The sequence below is a fragment of the Pristis pectinata genome, chromosome 29, assembly GCF_009764475.1.
Source record: "Pristis pectinata isolate sPriPec2 chromosome 29, sPriPec2.1.pri, whole genome shotgun sequence".
Lineage (NCBI taxonomy): Eukaryota > Metazoa > Chordata > Chondrichthyes > Rhinopristiformes > Pristidae > Pristis > Pristis pectinata.
The window spans coordinates 25,921,503-25,938,013 of NC_067433.1; positions in this window are offsets into that span (position 1 = coordinate 25,921,503).

A 16,511-nucleotide genomic window follows, 5' to 3' on the forward strand; every position below is an offset into this window, starting at 1 on the left:
CTGACCCCTTCTCCCACATATCCCCTCTATCTTAAATTACTCCATATGCTTATCGAGCAATCTCTTGAATTTCACCAATGTACCTACATCCACCACAAGGCCAGGCAGACCATTCCATGCCACAAACATTCTCTGGGTCAAATAACTCTCGGCTGATATCTATATCTCCTTTGAACTTCCCACCCATTAATTTAACGCCATGCCCTCTTGTATTGAGAATTAGTGCCCTGGTGACAGGCGCTGGATGTCGGCTCTATCTATTCCTCTTATTATTTTGTACCTCTCTATCATGTGTCTTCTCATGACCCTTCTCTCTAATGAGTAATTTCCTAGCTTCCTTGGACTCTCCTCAGAATGCATACTCTCTAAATCAGGCAGCATCCAGCAAATCTCCTCAACATCCTTTCCAACGCTTCCATATCCTTCCTATAATGAGGCGACCCGAACTGGACACAGTACTCTAAGTGTGGTCTAAACAGAGTTTTGTAGAGCTACATCATTACACCACGGCTCTTAAATTCGATCCCACGATTTATAAAAGCTAACATCCCATAAGCTTTCTTAACAACCCTATCCACCTCTGAGGCAACTTTCAGTGATCAGTGGATATAAACCCCCAGATCCCTCTGCTTCTCCACACTTCCAAGAATGCTGCCTTTAACTTTGTTCTCTGCTTGGAGTTTGTGCTTCCAAAGTGTACCATCTCACACTTCTCCGGATTGAAGTCCATCTGCCACTTCTCAGCCCAGCTCTGCATCATATCAGTGTTCCTCTGCAATCATCGACAATCCTCCAGACTATCCACAACACCACCAACCTTTGTGTCATCCGCAAACTTTCCAACCCACCCTTCTACCCCCTCTTCTAAGTCATTAATAAAATTCACGAAAAGTAGAGGTCCCAGAACCGATCCTTGTGGGACACAGCTAGTCACATCCATCCAATCTGAATGCCACTCCCTCCACAACAACCCTCTGCTTTCTACAGGCAAGCCAATTCTGAATCCACACGGCCAAGCTAACATGGATCCCATGTCCTCGGACCTGCTGAGAAAGCCTACCATGTTAAAACCCTGTCAAATGCCTTACTAAATTCCATGTAGACTACATCTACTGCACTACCCTCAACATCTATCTGGTCATCTCCTCAAAGAACCCTATCAGGATTGTTGAGCCAAGATCTGCTCTTCACAAAGCCATGCTGGCGCATCCCCTGATCAGACCATTATTCTTCTAATAACCATAGATACTACCTCTAAGAATCTTTTCCAACTTCTTGCCCCCACAGACGTAAGGCTCAACAGAAATATCAAATTAGTTAAAGATACATGTTTCCCATTTAACATCGGGAAAAAGACAATCGAGCGATTACGATATCTTTGCCTTAATGTGAGTTATCATGAGATCAAACTCTTGAAAAATTAAACTCAGTTTAACAGCCTTCTGTTTTTTTTCACTGGGCTCAGGAACACCAAGTGGGTTATGAATCTACATACATAGTCAATGGTTTCTGAGCGGTGGCAATCATATACACTGAAATGTTGCAAGGTTAAAACAAGTGACAGTAATTCTTTCTCTAGGGTGGAATAATTATTTTGATGCTCAGTTAAATTTTTTTTTGAAAAGTAAGCTACAGAATAGTCAGTATCATCAAGGTCACCCTTCTGCAACAACACAGCTCCTGCAGCTTCATCACTGGCATCGACAGCTAATGAAAAAAGCTTTTCAACATCAGGTGATTTGAGCTCATGATGGCAGCATAAAATGGCTTTCAGCTTCTCAATGCTTCTTGACAAGGATCTATCCAAACAAACTTCACTTTCTTGTTCAGAAGACTAGTTAGGGGAAGAGCAATATCAGCAAAGTTTTTACAAAATTTACGATAATATCCAACCATAACCAAAAATCTCCCAACAGACCTCGTACCCATGGAAACAGGGAACTCAGATATTTCTTGAACTTTTTCCTGAACAGGAGCTAACTTGCCTTGACCTGCAACATAACCAAGTCACGTCACAGTGGCATTGCCAAATTCACTTTTCGCCAAGTTAACTGTAAGGTTGGTCTCGGAAAGTCATTCAAACAACCTTTCTAACGCAGAGCTATGATCTTCCCATGTATAATCCCTGTCACTAAGTAGTCAATGTAGGCATCTGTATGTTTTAACCCATGAATTACTGAATTAATCATTCTTTGAAATGTTGCCGGAGCATTTTTCATTCCAAATGGCAAAACATTATATTCATACAATCCAGAAGGGGTTGCAAAGGCAGAAATCTCCCTTCCTCTATCTATCTGATAATGGAACCTACAGTGTCCTTTTAATAGGTCAATCTTCTTTGTAGAAATTTAGCCTTTCCCACTCTGTCTTTGCAATCATCCACCCTCGGAATAGGGTAAGCATCTGACTTCGTTACAGCATTCACTTTTCTGTAATCTATGCAAAATCAAATAGTTCTATGAGGTTTAGGCAGAATAACACAGGGTGAACTCCAGTTTGAAGTGGAACGTCTAATAATATCATTTTCTAACATATATTCAATTTCCTGGTCAACATTTCACTCTTTTCCACATTCATTCGAAATGGATGTTGTTTCATTGGTTTTGCATCCCCAACATCAACATGATGGGTAATTATCGACGTTCTGTTTGGAAAATATGGGAACAGATGTTTAAATTTTAAAATTAATTCTCTCATCTGTTGTTTTTGTTAAACCTATAAATGGACCAACTTCGTTTCAAGGTTCTCTAGGATATATTGTTTTTTTTAGTTTTGGTGGAACAACATTTGTTCCAAATTGGCCTTCCGTAATATCAACATCAGACATCTCAGAAACAACCTTCATATCATACACCATGGCCACAACTGAACTTCTCTCATAATGAGACTCAAACATGACAGAGTTGTGTTTTCTTGCGTCTATCTGGTGTCTTGATTATGTATGTCAAATCAGTTACTCGAGACTCCATAATATGGTCCGATAAAACGAGATTGAAATGGGTTGTTTTGGCTTGGGAAAAATACTAACACCTTTTGCCCCACTGCAAATATCCTTGGTTGAACACGTCTATCAAAACATGCTTTCATTCTTATCTGGATGGTTTCAAATTCTCTTTCGCTAGCTGGCAGACACTCTCCAACCGAGTTTTATATTTTTGGACATAGTCCAACAGACGCAGATGCACTTCCTCATTAACCCACTGTTCTCTTAACAATTCGAAAGGTCCTCTCACCCGATGTCCAAATACAAACTCAAACAGTCTAAATCCTAATGACTCCTGTATTGATTCTCTCACTGAAAACAAAAGTAAATGAACACCATCGTCCTAATCCTTTGTGTTTTCAAAGCAATAAGTCTTCAACATATTTTTTGAGAGTAGAATTAAATTTCTCCAGATCTCCCTGAGATTCTGGGTGTTATGCAATTGATACAATCTGCTTTGCACCCGCTCGTATTTACCAGTTGTTGAAACAAGTTAGACATAAAATTACTGCCCTGATCATATTGGATTTCTTTTGGCAAACAAACCAAAGTAAAATAAAAAATAAAAAGCGCCTTTGGCACAGTCTTGGCCTTAATATTTCTGAGTGGTATTGCCTCTGGAAATCTGGAAGTTGCACACATGATGGTTAACAAATACTGATTCCCAGCCTTAGACTTTGGCAATGGGCCAACACAGTCCACAATCACCTTCGAAAAGGGTTCACCAAAAGAAGGAATTGACTTCAAAGGAGCCACAGGGGGTCTTTGACTTAGGTTACCTCCAATATGACATGTGTGATAGGTTCGACGAAACATCACCACATCTTTTCTCAAACCAGGCCAACAGAAAGTTTCAAGATCTTCCCTACAGTTTCATTGACACCACAATGACCACCTAAAGGCATACCATGGGCCAGGTTTAAAATCTCTTTCCTATAAACGTTAGGAACCACAACCTGATGAATAACTTCCCATTCCTCATTAACAGGGACATGAGAAGGTTCCATTTCCTCATTAACACTACATTTTAGACATAATATCCAATTGGCAATTTCTCAATCTCATCACATGAGAGTGCTTTTTCTCTCAATTCTGTCAGCTCAGGGTCTTTAGTCTGTTCCACAAAACATTCTTCCCTCGACGAAGACAAATATTTATATTCAGGCCCAATACAAGGATTTTGATCGTCCAGTGAAGACAGAAAAGTCTCAGACAAGTCATCATAATTTTCTTCCTGTTTAGGGCTGTCTAAGGGAACAAATCAGACTGCACAAAACTATCGACCTTTGCTAATTCTTTAGCTCTAGCTCGAGTCACCGCACAGGATGGGTAAACAAATGGATCATTCCCAGACTCATCAACCATTGGTTTGTTCGTTAACCGTACCACAAGGACACATTCACCATCCGCAAGGTCATTCTCCAATAACAAAGAAACTCCTTCCACTGGTAAACTAGGTCGTGTCCCCATATCGACAGGTCCTTCTACGAACATTGACGTTAAAATCACCTTGTGCAAAAGGAATGACATCGTGTCACCTGTAACATTTCGCACTAGATTTACCTCACCACTGTCAGTTTCTTCACCAAAATTTAAAACTTTGTCCAGCAAGAGAAATTGTCAAGCCCCTGTATCTCTGGGGATTTTCACTGACACCTGGGGTGACTCATCATTCAGTGAAACAAAACCCTCTGATACATAAGAACAGAATTCCTTCCTCACCTCCTCCAACCTTTTAGCTCTTACCTTTGCCAATGACTGATCTTTAACAACAACCCCTAAAACTTCTTGATTCTCAGGTTTAATTACTTTAAAACAAGCATTGGGCAAGCCTCCTTCCTTTTCTTCAAAAGGGCACAATTAGCTATCAGATAACCAGGTTTCTGACAGTAATTACAAGTACGCTCAGCAGGTTTCTCCAACACTGGCTTCTTTTCATCCATCCCTTTTTGAATACCTTCCAATTTAATCTCCGGTTTACTTGGATTGTCCTTATAAATCTTTTGAAAGGTATTAGCTGGTCCCCATTTGGATTTATGGGTTAAAGAATAATCATCTGCTAACCTAGAAATTTCTTGTAAAGTGGCCACTTCCTTCTCATTTAAATATGTTGTTGTTTCAGCTGGAACACACCTTTTAAAGTCTTCAATTTAGATTAATTCTGTTAATTTATCATAATCCCCAACTACATTTTCAGCCGTGCACTATCGTTCAAAATATATTCTCTTTCCATTGGCAAATTCCATGTACGTCTGATCTGCAGACCTCTTCAGGATTTAAATATTTTTTGTGCTTCCGGTACTAATTCGTAAGCTTTCAACACAACTTGTTTTACTTTTGTATAATTATCTGTATCCTCAACAGACAAAGCAGAATAAGTTTGTTGAGCTTTGCCATTAATTACACTCTGTAACATAAGAGCTCATTCTTCCTTTGGCTAGTTTGAACTCACAGCAACCTTTTCAAAATGTTTGAAATACTAATCAACCTACTTCCTCAAAAGGAGGGAATAATCGAACTTCCCTACTGTCCAAAAACCATCATCAGAATCAGATTCCAAACTCCTTCGCTTCATGTTACCTCATGCTGCTGCTGTTTCTTTTTTCCCTTTTCCTCCCTATCCAAATCCATCTTCTTCATTTCTATCTGGACATTTATCTTCCTTTGCTCTGCCTCAGCCTCGAATATCCTTTGTTCTCGTTCAGTCTCTATGTTTGCTAGCTGCACCTGGGCCTCATAAATTACTGGTTTACTCCCAGGACACTGTTTTAACACATCCTCTCCAAACACCTTCTTCTCCATATAACGTCAAGTTATCAGTCTCTAAATATCTGCTTTTTTTTTCATAAACTGCGTTACCGCTTTAAGTTTTAGGGCCGTAGCAAGGTTCAACAAATCAGGCTTCCTCATCCCCTGCAATCCCACAGGTGTTGGCTTTTTCAAAAATGTTTCCATTGTTGCTGGTTTCCACACACATAAATCAATCCAAAAGAAATTTATCAGATTGACCAACAATCAGTTGACCAATAAAACCCCAATTTATTCAAACCCAGACCCCTCGTACCAGTCTGGAGCTCGATTTCAGACCAGCAACAATAGAAACACACCGAGTCATGTACAAATGTCAAAAACGATTTCATTAATAACTACTTATGATAATAAAAAAGTAAAAATGTTAGATATTAATCATTAACCCGAAAACTAAATTCGAAGTGTGTGTGTGGCAAATTCCCAAACTCCAAATCCAGGAATAGGTCTCAAAGTTCAGTTCAGCAAGTCATAAGGTGAAACGAGAGCAAAGGCTTTTGCAAAACCACCGTTGACCGAAGAGAAATTATAGAGAGAGAATAGAGAGGAATTATGAAATCCAAATTTTCCACGATGGAACCCATACGACACCTCAATCACTGATGATCCCCATTGCTTTCTTTCAGTGTGTCTGCTTCTCCTAAGGCATTCGAGACGTGTCCATCCACACAAATACTTGTTTCCCTCTGCAGGTTAACAACAAAGTGGACTCCACCGTATTACTCAAAAAATCCGTACGCGGATTGTAGTGACAGACAGTTATTGTTCTTCATCAATCGATACAGAAATCAAGTGTCAGTCTCTCTCTCTCCCTGCTTCTCTTTCTGACTCACTGAGCAAAACCTTCAGCACGTTGTTTCTCGTTGTCGTGATGACATCACACACACACCACTTCTCTGCTGTACTATATTTTAAAGGGACATTCACTAAATCACAATGTAATCCGTCACACCTGTATTTAGGGCCAAATCACGATTACATTTTACAAGCAGAAACATAGGAATGTATTGACTCAGGTGAAACGTCATAGTCTTCCTTTCATAAATATACCGATAAAATAGAATGCTTATTTCAAAGTCAGAGACTGTGAGAAATTTTGAGATGGAGTTGGACACCTTCTTGTTTCAGTTGTTTCAATCTTCGCGCTCATTCAGCTCATTATCTGACCTCCACAAACGACATGCTGTAAATATTCTCCTGCTCCTGCACCGGCATTGCCGTTTGAATGAGTGTGACTTAGATAACTTTCTTGCTTTTCTTCTGGAACTTACGTTACGTTCATCCTGTTGTTCACGTGACTTGGTCAGGCGATAATAAATATTATCATTACATTATTTGCAAACATTTAAGTAACTTACATCAAAGTGGTAACAACGAACAAATGCGATATTGACAAACTGTTCCTCGAAATCTCAGTTGCTGTCCTCCTTGCGGCGTAGGACATTTTCTCTAATTTGCTGGTTCTCATCCTTCTGTTTGCGACTGTTCTTCTTCGATTCCGTTGTATTACACATTTCCTTTCTTTGATGATGTGAAACCCAATGATGCTCCCAGCCAGTTAATCCCTTCTCCCAGTGGTATTATTTTCTGTTATATTTTGCTTCTATAGGTTTAGTCGACATAGAAGGAAGCCATTATGTCTGTGCTAAGTAATAGGACAATCTCAGTCCCCTTTAATTTTCACGGGAACACGCTCTGCTACCCTCTCATTTTTGCAAAACACGTCTCGCCTGAAGTGCTGGAATCGACTTCTTAATTGTGCTCCACACTGTGATTAACGCTCAAGCGGCTGATTGATCAGAAACAATTCCTTACACTTCTCTCAGTGTGGAAAATCTGAAGGTCTGCAAATAAAGTAAATTTGCCGCTTCTTTTGTTTTGGTTCATGTCGATGGACATGACGACAAATGATGAAAGCCACACAGCATTACCGTTATCAGTAAGAAGTTTTCTTTCCCATAGAACATAGAACAGACCAACACAGAACAGTACAAGTTGTTCCGCCTACAATGCTGTGCCGTCATTATATTTTGCTCCATCTAACCGTTCCCGCCCACATAGTCCCCAATTTCTCGATCATTCATGTGTCTGAGAGTCTCTTCAATGTCACTAATGTACCTGCCCCCACAGCCTCTGCAGGCAGTGCGTTCCACGCACGCACCACTCCCTGTATAAAAAATCTTACCCCTGACATTCACCTTATACCTTCCTCCGATCACCTTAAAATAATGTCCCATCGTGTTAGCCATTGTCGCACGGGGTAAAACGTCTCTGAATGTCCAGTCGATCTCTGCCTCTTATCATCTTGCACACTTCTATGAAGTAACTCATCCTCCTTCTCTCCAAAGAGAAAAGCCCTAGCTCGCTCAAGCTATCCTCATAATACATGCACTCCAATCCAGGCAACATCCTGGTAAATCTCCTCTGCACCCTCTCTAAAGCTTCCACAACCTTTCTCTCGTTAGGCGACCAGAATTGAACAAAATACACCGAGTGTGGTCTGACCAGAGTTCTATAGATCTGCAACATTACCTCGCGGCTCTGGAACATAATATTCCGACTAATGAAGGCTAACACTCCATACGCCTTCTTAACAACCCTATCGACCTGTGTGGCAACATTGAGGGATCTATCAACGTGGACACCAAGATCCCTCTGTTCCTCCACACTGCTAAGAGACCTTCCATTAACCTTGTATTCTGCCTTCAGATTCGATCTCCCGAAGTGTATCACTTCAGGCTTATCCGGCTTTAACTCCATCTGCCACTTCTCAGCCCAGTTCTGCATTCTATCAATATCCTGTTATCATCTACAGAAAACTTCTACACTATCCACAACGCCACCAACCTTTGTATCATCAGCAAACGCACTAACCCACCCTTCCTTATCCTCATATAAGTCATTTATAAAAATCACAAAGAGCAGGGGTCCCTTGAACATATCCCTGCGGAACACCACTGTTCACGGACCTCCAGGCAGAATACGCTCCATCTACCACCACCATCTGTCCTCTATGTGCGAGCAAATTCTGAACCGACACAGCCAAGTTCTTCTGGATCCCATGCCTCCTGACATTCTGAATGAGCCTTCCATGGGGAACCTTATCGAAAGCCTTATTAAATCCATGTACATCACGTGCATTGCTCTACCTTCATCAATGTGATTTGTCACATCCTCAAAGAATTCAATCAGGGTCGTGAGGCACGATCTGCCCCTCACAAAGCCATGCTGACTGTCTCCAGTCAGCCTATGATTCTATAAATGCCCATAAATCCTGTCTCTAAGAATCTTCTCCAGTAATTTGCCCACCACTGAAGTAAGACTCACTGGTATGTAATTCCTAAAGTCATCACTGCTCCATTTTTTAAACAAAGGAACAAAATCTGCCACCCCTCTAATCATATGGCACTACTCCTGAGGCGATTGAGGAAGCAAAGATCGTGGCCAAATGCGCAGCAATCTCTTCCTTCGCTTTCCGTAAAACCTTGGAAAAATCCTCTACGAACCCGGTGACTTATCTATCCTAATGTTTTTCATTAGTTCCAGCACATCCTCTTTCCTCACGTCGACATACCCTTGCATATCAGTCTGTCGTACACCATCCTCACCAACGTCAAGATCTCTCTCTATGGTGAATACTGAATCAGAGTATTCATTAAGGACCTGCCCTACCTCTTCCCACTCCGGGCACATGTTTCCTCTTTTATCCCTGATTGGTCCTCCCCTCACTCTCATCATCATCTTATTTTCCACATACGCGTTGAACGCCTTGGGGTTTCCTTGATCCTACTTGCCAAGGATTTCCATGTCCCCTCCAGCTCTCCGAAGTCCTTTCTTAAGCTCCCTCCTGGCTACCTTGTGACATTCCAGAGCCCTGTCTGAGCCATGCTTTAAAAATCTCAGGTAAGTTTCTCTTTTCCCCTTGGCAAAACATCCTACATCTCGTGTCAACCACGTTCCTTCACTCTACCAGCCTTACCCTGCCTCAATGGGGAAAATCGATCATTAGCCCCATGCAAGTATTCCTTCAACAACCTCCACATTTCCGTTGTGCACTTCCCCAAGAACATCTGCTCCCATTTTACCCTGACAAGTTCCTGCTTCTTATCATCATAATTCCCCCTCCCCCTGTTAAATACATCCTCATATCATCTGCTCCTGTCCCCCTCCAAGGCTGTGGTAAATGTCAAGAATTTATGGTCATTATCTCCAAAATGCTCTTACCGAGAGATCTGAAACCTGATCAGACGTAGCAGGTCCAGTATGACGTCTCCTCTAGTCGGCCTGTCCACATACTGTGTCAGGAACCCTTCCTTTCTTTGTCAATATTTTTATTAATTTCAAATAAGATGTACAAAATGCATGAAACAAAGGTAAAAAGACAATGTTACAAAATAGATTGTATTGAATCACACAAGAAATCACAATGATTCATATTGATAAAAAGAAAATAATCAAGTGATGTTGATATGATAGAATAATTTTATTATAAACAAATCTTACAAAACTACCAAAACCAAAGCTGTTTAATAACATCCAAAAGACATAGTAATATTGGCCAGTATCTGTACGTTTAGCACCGAATCAGTGGTTTTAAAATAAGTTCAAAAAAGGACCCCATAATATTTGGAAGTTCAGAATAGATCCAGAAATAGAGAAACGGATCTTATCTAAATTTAGATATGACATAACATCCCGTCACCATTAAACATGTGTCGGGGAAATAGTTTCCTTCCATTTAAGCAATACAGCCCTCCTGGCTGTAAGAGAAATGAATGTAAGTCGGAAGTCTCCAGTGTTATATATTTTTCTCCAAAAGTCCCGAATAATGCAGTTAAAGGATTTGGCTCAAAATTTATTTTAATAATTACGTTCTTCTGTAATTTCAATTTATAACCTGAAATTGGCTAAAACGAGAAAGTAAAGGAAGTATAGAAGGTAACGAAGTCTCAACATTCGAAGTGAAGAGCAGTAAATCATCAGCATAGAGCGAAACTTTATGGATGGTACCTCTCCTAGATATACCAGCAATCTCTGTCGATTCGAGAAAAGCAACAGCTAAAGGTTCTAGGACTGCGTTAAATAGCAGAGAACTCAAAGGACATCCCTGTCTAGTTCCGCGTTGAAGTTTACAAGGTTCAGAAAGTTAAAAATTAGTAAGAACACGGGAAGAAGCAGATAAATAAAGTAATTTAATACATTGAATAAAATTGGGCCCAAAATTAAATTTCTCTAATGTTTTAAACAGGAAACTCCATTCCTCCCGGTCGAATGCCTTCTCAGCATCGAGAGAGATCACACATTGCGAAATTCCATTGGAAGGAGAATAAATAATATTCAATAAGCGACGAATATTAAAATGGCAAAAGCAGTTATTTATAAACCCCGTCTGATCATCGGATATAATTAATGGTAAAATATTTTCTAATCTACGAGCCAAAACTTTAGATAAAAAAAATTAAGAACAACTTTTAGTAATGAAATTGGTCTATATGAAGAACATACCGTTGGATTTTTAGTCTTCTTAAGAATAAGTGAAATGGTAGCTTCATAAAAGGATTGTGGTAACCTTCCCAATTTAAAAGAATCCGAAAAAAAAAACAGAACTTAAATAAGGTATAAGCAATGAAGAGAAAGCCTCATAGAATTCTGCCGGAAATCCATCAGGGCCTGGTTTCTTTCCAGAGTGCATTGATCGTATAACCTCGGCGATTTCCTCATGTGTAATACATTTCCCTAATTGTTCTCGATTATCAGCAGAGAGTGTAGGAATATCTAATTGGTCGAAAAAGTTGTTCACTACTGTATCTTCAGGAGAATCAGAACTATAAAATTTAGAATATAATTCTCTACCACTATCATTTATTTCTAAATGATCTGTTGTCCTTTGTACATTGACCTTGTGAACTTCTTTGATTTGTCGTCCAGCTACAGAGGTTTTTAATTGATTGGCCAATCACTTACCAGTTTTATCTCCATGGATATAAAATTGAGTATTATCTTCTAAGAGTTGATTCTCAATTGAATATGTTAAAAGAAGATCGTATTTGGTTTTAATTTCAACTCGCCTTTTATATAAAGTGGGACCTGGATCCAAGGCATATTTTTGGTCTAAACGTTTCAATTGATTGGCTAAATCAATCCTCTCTGCATTATCTTTTTTTCTTAACGTTTGCCGGTAAGAAATAATTTGTCATCTGATATAGGCTTTAAAAGCATCCCATATAATAAGACTAGAAGTCTCTCGAGGGGTATTCCCTTTAAAAAGAAAGTGATATGCTTCTCCAAAAATTCTAAAAAATCTTTATCAGATTGCAAAGTTGGATTCAAACGGCAATATCTGTTTACTTGAGGGAGTTCGGGGAGGTTTAAAGATAAAAACACAGGAGTATGATCTGAAAGAGCAATCTCTTTATATTCACAGGCTCGGATTGATGAAATCAATTGACTATCAATAAAAAAAATAATCCTGTGACCATTTATCTGCTTCCGCTAACAGTATGATTGCTTTTGTTACATTAATGGCCAAACGATCCATCTTGCTTAAATGGAAGGATCCAATACCCTCTACTACTTTTCGATGGTTCTCTCAAACTATATCATGTTTAAACTTGGAAAAAATTAAGAGTAGTACTGTTGATCCTTCGCTTAAATTTGAAGATGTTTGGAGTTCATTTATTCAATGTTTTCACATGATGCAGATCCCCTTTCAATAACTTAGAGGAATGGAGCTGACGACATAATATTGCTCTGTTTCTACTGAGAAATGTTAGCCCAGTTTTTGTTTCCTTTTTTTTTGTTGGTTTTTGTTTCGCTATTTTTATGTTTGGTTTAGTTTATACTGTTTATTTTGTTCTTATTAATTTGTTTTTTTTCTTTTTTTATTTTATATAATAAACCTTTTCTTTCCTTTCTTTTATATTATATACATTTACTAAGAGATTGTTGGATCTACAGATTTTTTAAAATATGTTATTGTTCTTTATGATTGTCTATGCCATTATTGTTCTCCTGATCTCTTTGTATTGTATGTATACATATTGATGTTATATATCAATCTGTATTAATCTGAAACTAATAAAACGTTTGAAAAAGAAAGAAAGAACAAACTAATCAATCCTGGAATATGTGTGGTGAACATGAGAAAAAAATGAATATTCGCTCTCTTCTGGATGTAAAAAACGCAAGACATCAGTAACACCAGTTTTCCGTAAAAAATATTGAAGAAATAAAGCTGATTTCTTAAGAGCTGCTGGTTTAATAGATTACCTATTTAACCTTGAATCTAACCAACAATTAAAATCTCCTGATAGAACCAGAGAGTAAAGATTTAAATCTGGCAAAAGTGCAAAAACTCGTTCAAAAAATCCTGGATCGTCCGTATTCGGAGCATAAATATTGGCACAAAGAACGAGTCTATTATCTAACTTCCCTGATACTATAACGAAACGACCATGAGTGTCCGTTATAACCTTATGTTTAACAAATGAAACATTACTGTCTATGAAGATTGAAACCCCCCTGGGTTTAGCCAGTAAAGAAGAATGGTATTGTAACCCTCTCCATCGGCTGAAAAAGCTTAAAGTATCGCAATTGTGTGTGTGAGTTTCTTGTAACAAAACAATTCAGGCTTTGCGTTTTTTTAATATAAACAAAAATATTGTTTCGCTTTACAATATGGTTTAGTCCTATTAACATTAAAACTCATTAAATTAATCACTCAGTCCATTTTAATATTGTTTTACTGTGAATAATAAACAAAGTCATATACAAGCTATATTAAGATGTAGATTCAAATCAGACACTGAACTTTCTGATAAGGTCGCTACGCAACACACTTGGCTAAAAGCCCAAACCAGCTTACAAAGAAAGAACCCAATACCCCTCCCCCCATCCAAAGAGAGAAATCAGCTGACCAAAAGAAATCCAGCATCTCTATCCACAAACAGTACAACCCAAATACACCTGTTGCACGTTCATTCATAATTTTAGGTGAGAAATCCTCAACGATTCTAATCTTTTAATCTTGATAGTTAATCATTCCTCTTCGGCGAAATCCACGAATCGAAAGGTCTTTAATTTTGAAGTCATGCAGTGAGATTATGACTGACCTGGATTTGCCTTCCTTAAGAAATTTGTTCATCGGTGACCTATGTGGTCTGTAAATCTTAGGTGCAGCTTTAAAAATAGAAGGAAACAATTCAAGCAGAAGGTTTGCAAAAACATTCAGTAGGTTGATTGCCTAACTCTGTCAGTCCGAGAATTCTGATGTTGTTCCGTCTGGTCCTGTTTTCTAAGTCAATAAACTTCTGTTTTAGCTTTCCATTAGCTTTCGATTGCTTTTCACAAAGCTTTTCCAAGTCATCAATTTTCTCATCCAGAACCGGGAGAGATGCTTCATGTTGTTTAATCCGTTCGTCATGAACATGTAAAGTTTCTTGGAAAAAATCCAATTTGGAACTAATCTGCTGAAGTTGCTTTGAAATTGTTCACATTTCTCGGAAGAATCATCCATTTGTTTTCGAAGCAATTGCAAAATAGATGCCAGAGATGCAGGAGGATCATCTTCTTTAGTAATTTTAGTACCTTTGGCAGTCCTTATAGCCATGGTGAAGTAAAATTGCAATTAGAGAAAAAGGTTCAAACCGTGTTGAGAAGGTAAGATAAATAGGAGATCCGGCCTGTAGCTGTTACTCCATTGACGACCAGCAGGATTCCCGAACCCTTCCTGTACACCCCGAAAAATCTCCGTCCCATCCTTCCCCTTTACACTCAGGAGGTCCCATTTTGGTTTCTTGAAATTAAATCCAGTCCTAGTCCCATCATCTCTTTTGGAATTCTTACACAATGGCTTGGTCCTTATATCTCTTTTGGTCTTGTTTCATAGTGGGTATGAAACAAATGCTTCTGAACATAATATCTGTTCCTGTTTCACCTCAACATTAAATGCATTGCAATTACTATTATGCTCTTCTACCTTCCCTATTTTTATAGCTCGGCGCTATTAGCTCAAGAACAGCTTCTATCCTGCTGTTCTTGGACTATCAAACGGTCCCGCAGTACGAAAACCATAACTATTGACCTCAAAATCTACGTAGTGGTCTTGCATCTTGCTGTTGCCTGCACTGAACTTTGTCTTTAACTGTAACTCTATCTTCTGAATTCTGTATTTGCTTTCCCTTGTACAACCTCATTGATCTGATGCGATATAATGATTACTATGGCATGCAAAACAAATTTTATCATCTTACCTTGTCACACGTGACAATTATAAAACAATGTACCAATATACCAATTTGTTGGATTTGGTCAAAATTTACCTTCACAGTTTCTCTTCCATATCTCGGACCGATAAGAAGTCGATCGTGTACAACATATGTTCAACTAGCATAGTCTAACTAGATGATCTTTTCGACATTTCATTCTTTCAGGTCATTGTGATTATTTGCTGACAATATTACCAGATTGCCCCCTTAGCTCATCTGAACTCTGCGTCAGTAATGCTTTCAATATAATGTTTACAATTTTCTACCTGCCTCACTCAAACATTGTATTTTATTCTTTACCAGCAAACTAGTTGTCTAATTTAAAAATCTTGTTTAACCTGATCTGTAAACTGTTTGATATTCATGCTTTCCACCTCTCTCTCTCTCTCTCTCTCTCTCTCTCTCTCTCTCTCTCTCTCTCTCTCTCTCTCTCTCTCTCTCTCTCTCTCTCTCTCTCTCTCTCTCTCTGTCCACCTCTGTGTGTGTGATGAAAACTGGAGAGAATGAGTTATTTGTGTGGATGTGACTATGATGGCGTCTGTCAGAAACATGATGATGGTGGATGTGCCGCAGTCTATTTCTATCTCAGTCATGGAAGGTCACTCCTGCCACAGCATATCTCCAATTCAGAACAATAGGATGAATAATCTGTCCCTAAATTCTTAAATTACTGATGACATTCATGTTCGGATAACTGAAGACGGGGCCACAGTCTCGCTCTGCTACTGGTACTTGGATAAAGCATTGCCTGTTCTGCAGATACTATAGGTGGGGCAGATGTTCTATCCAGTGGATCGATGATAAAGCTGAAATGCAGAACGTCCCATTGCAGATTATGCGAGTCATGCCATCTGCACTGTCTGGATAATTAACACACTGGAATGGTTCCATGCTCTTGTCAAAGACAGGGAGAATCATGCAGAAGCGAAACCGGTCTTTCGGTTACAATGTCCATGACAATATTCGTACCCATTTATACTATTCCCTTTCGCCAGTAGTTAGCCCAGTGCCTATTGTGCACTGGCTTGGCATTTAAGGCGCTTGGGCACATACTTCTTAATTTTTGAGCATCTTTATCTTCACCACTCCTTTTGGTAGTGTGTTCAATATTCTCATCACAGTCTGCATAAAAGTCCCCTCAAGAGCCCATCCTTCTCGCTGAATTAAATACATCACCAGTTATTGATTATTTGATACTACAAACAGGTCCCCATTTGCATTGCTCTGTTCCCAGGAAAACAACCCAAACCTAGCCTGTATCTTCTGATCACTGAAACACTCAGCCAGTGGTGCAGAAATACATGATGAATCTCCTTTGCATGTTCACAGGTGTACATAAGTGTCCTGTAACAACGGGAACTTCACTCAACGCTCCAGCTGTGGACTGATCCAAATTTTTGCTATGATCTTCCTGCGCCTCTAACCTGTGGACACAGCTCACGAACACAATGACC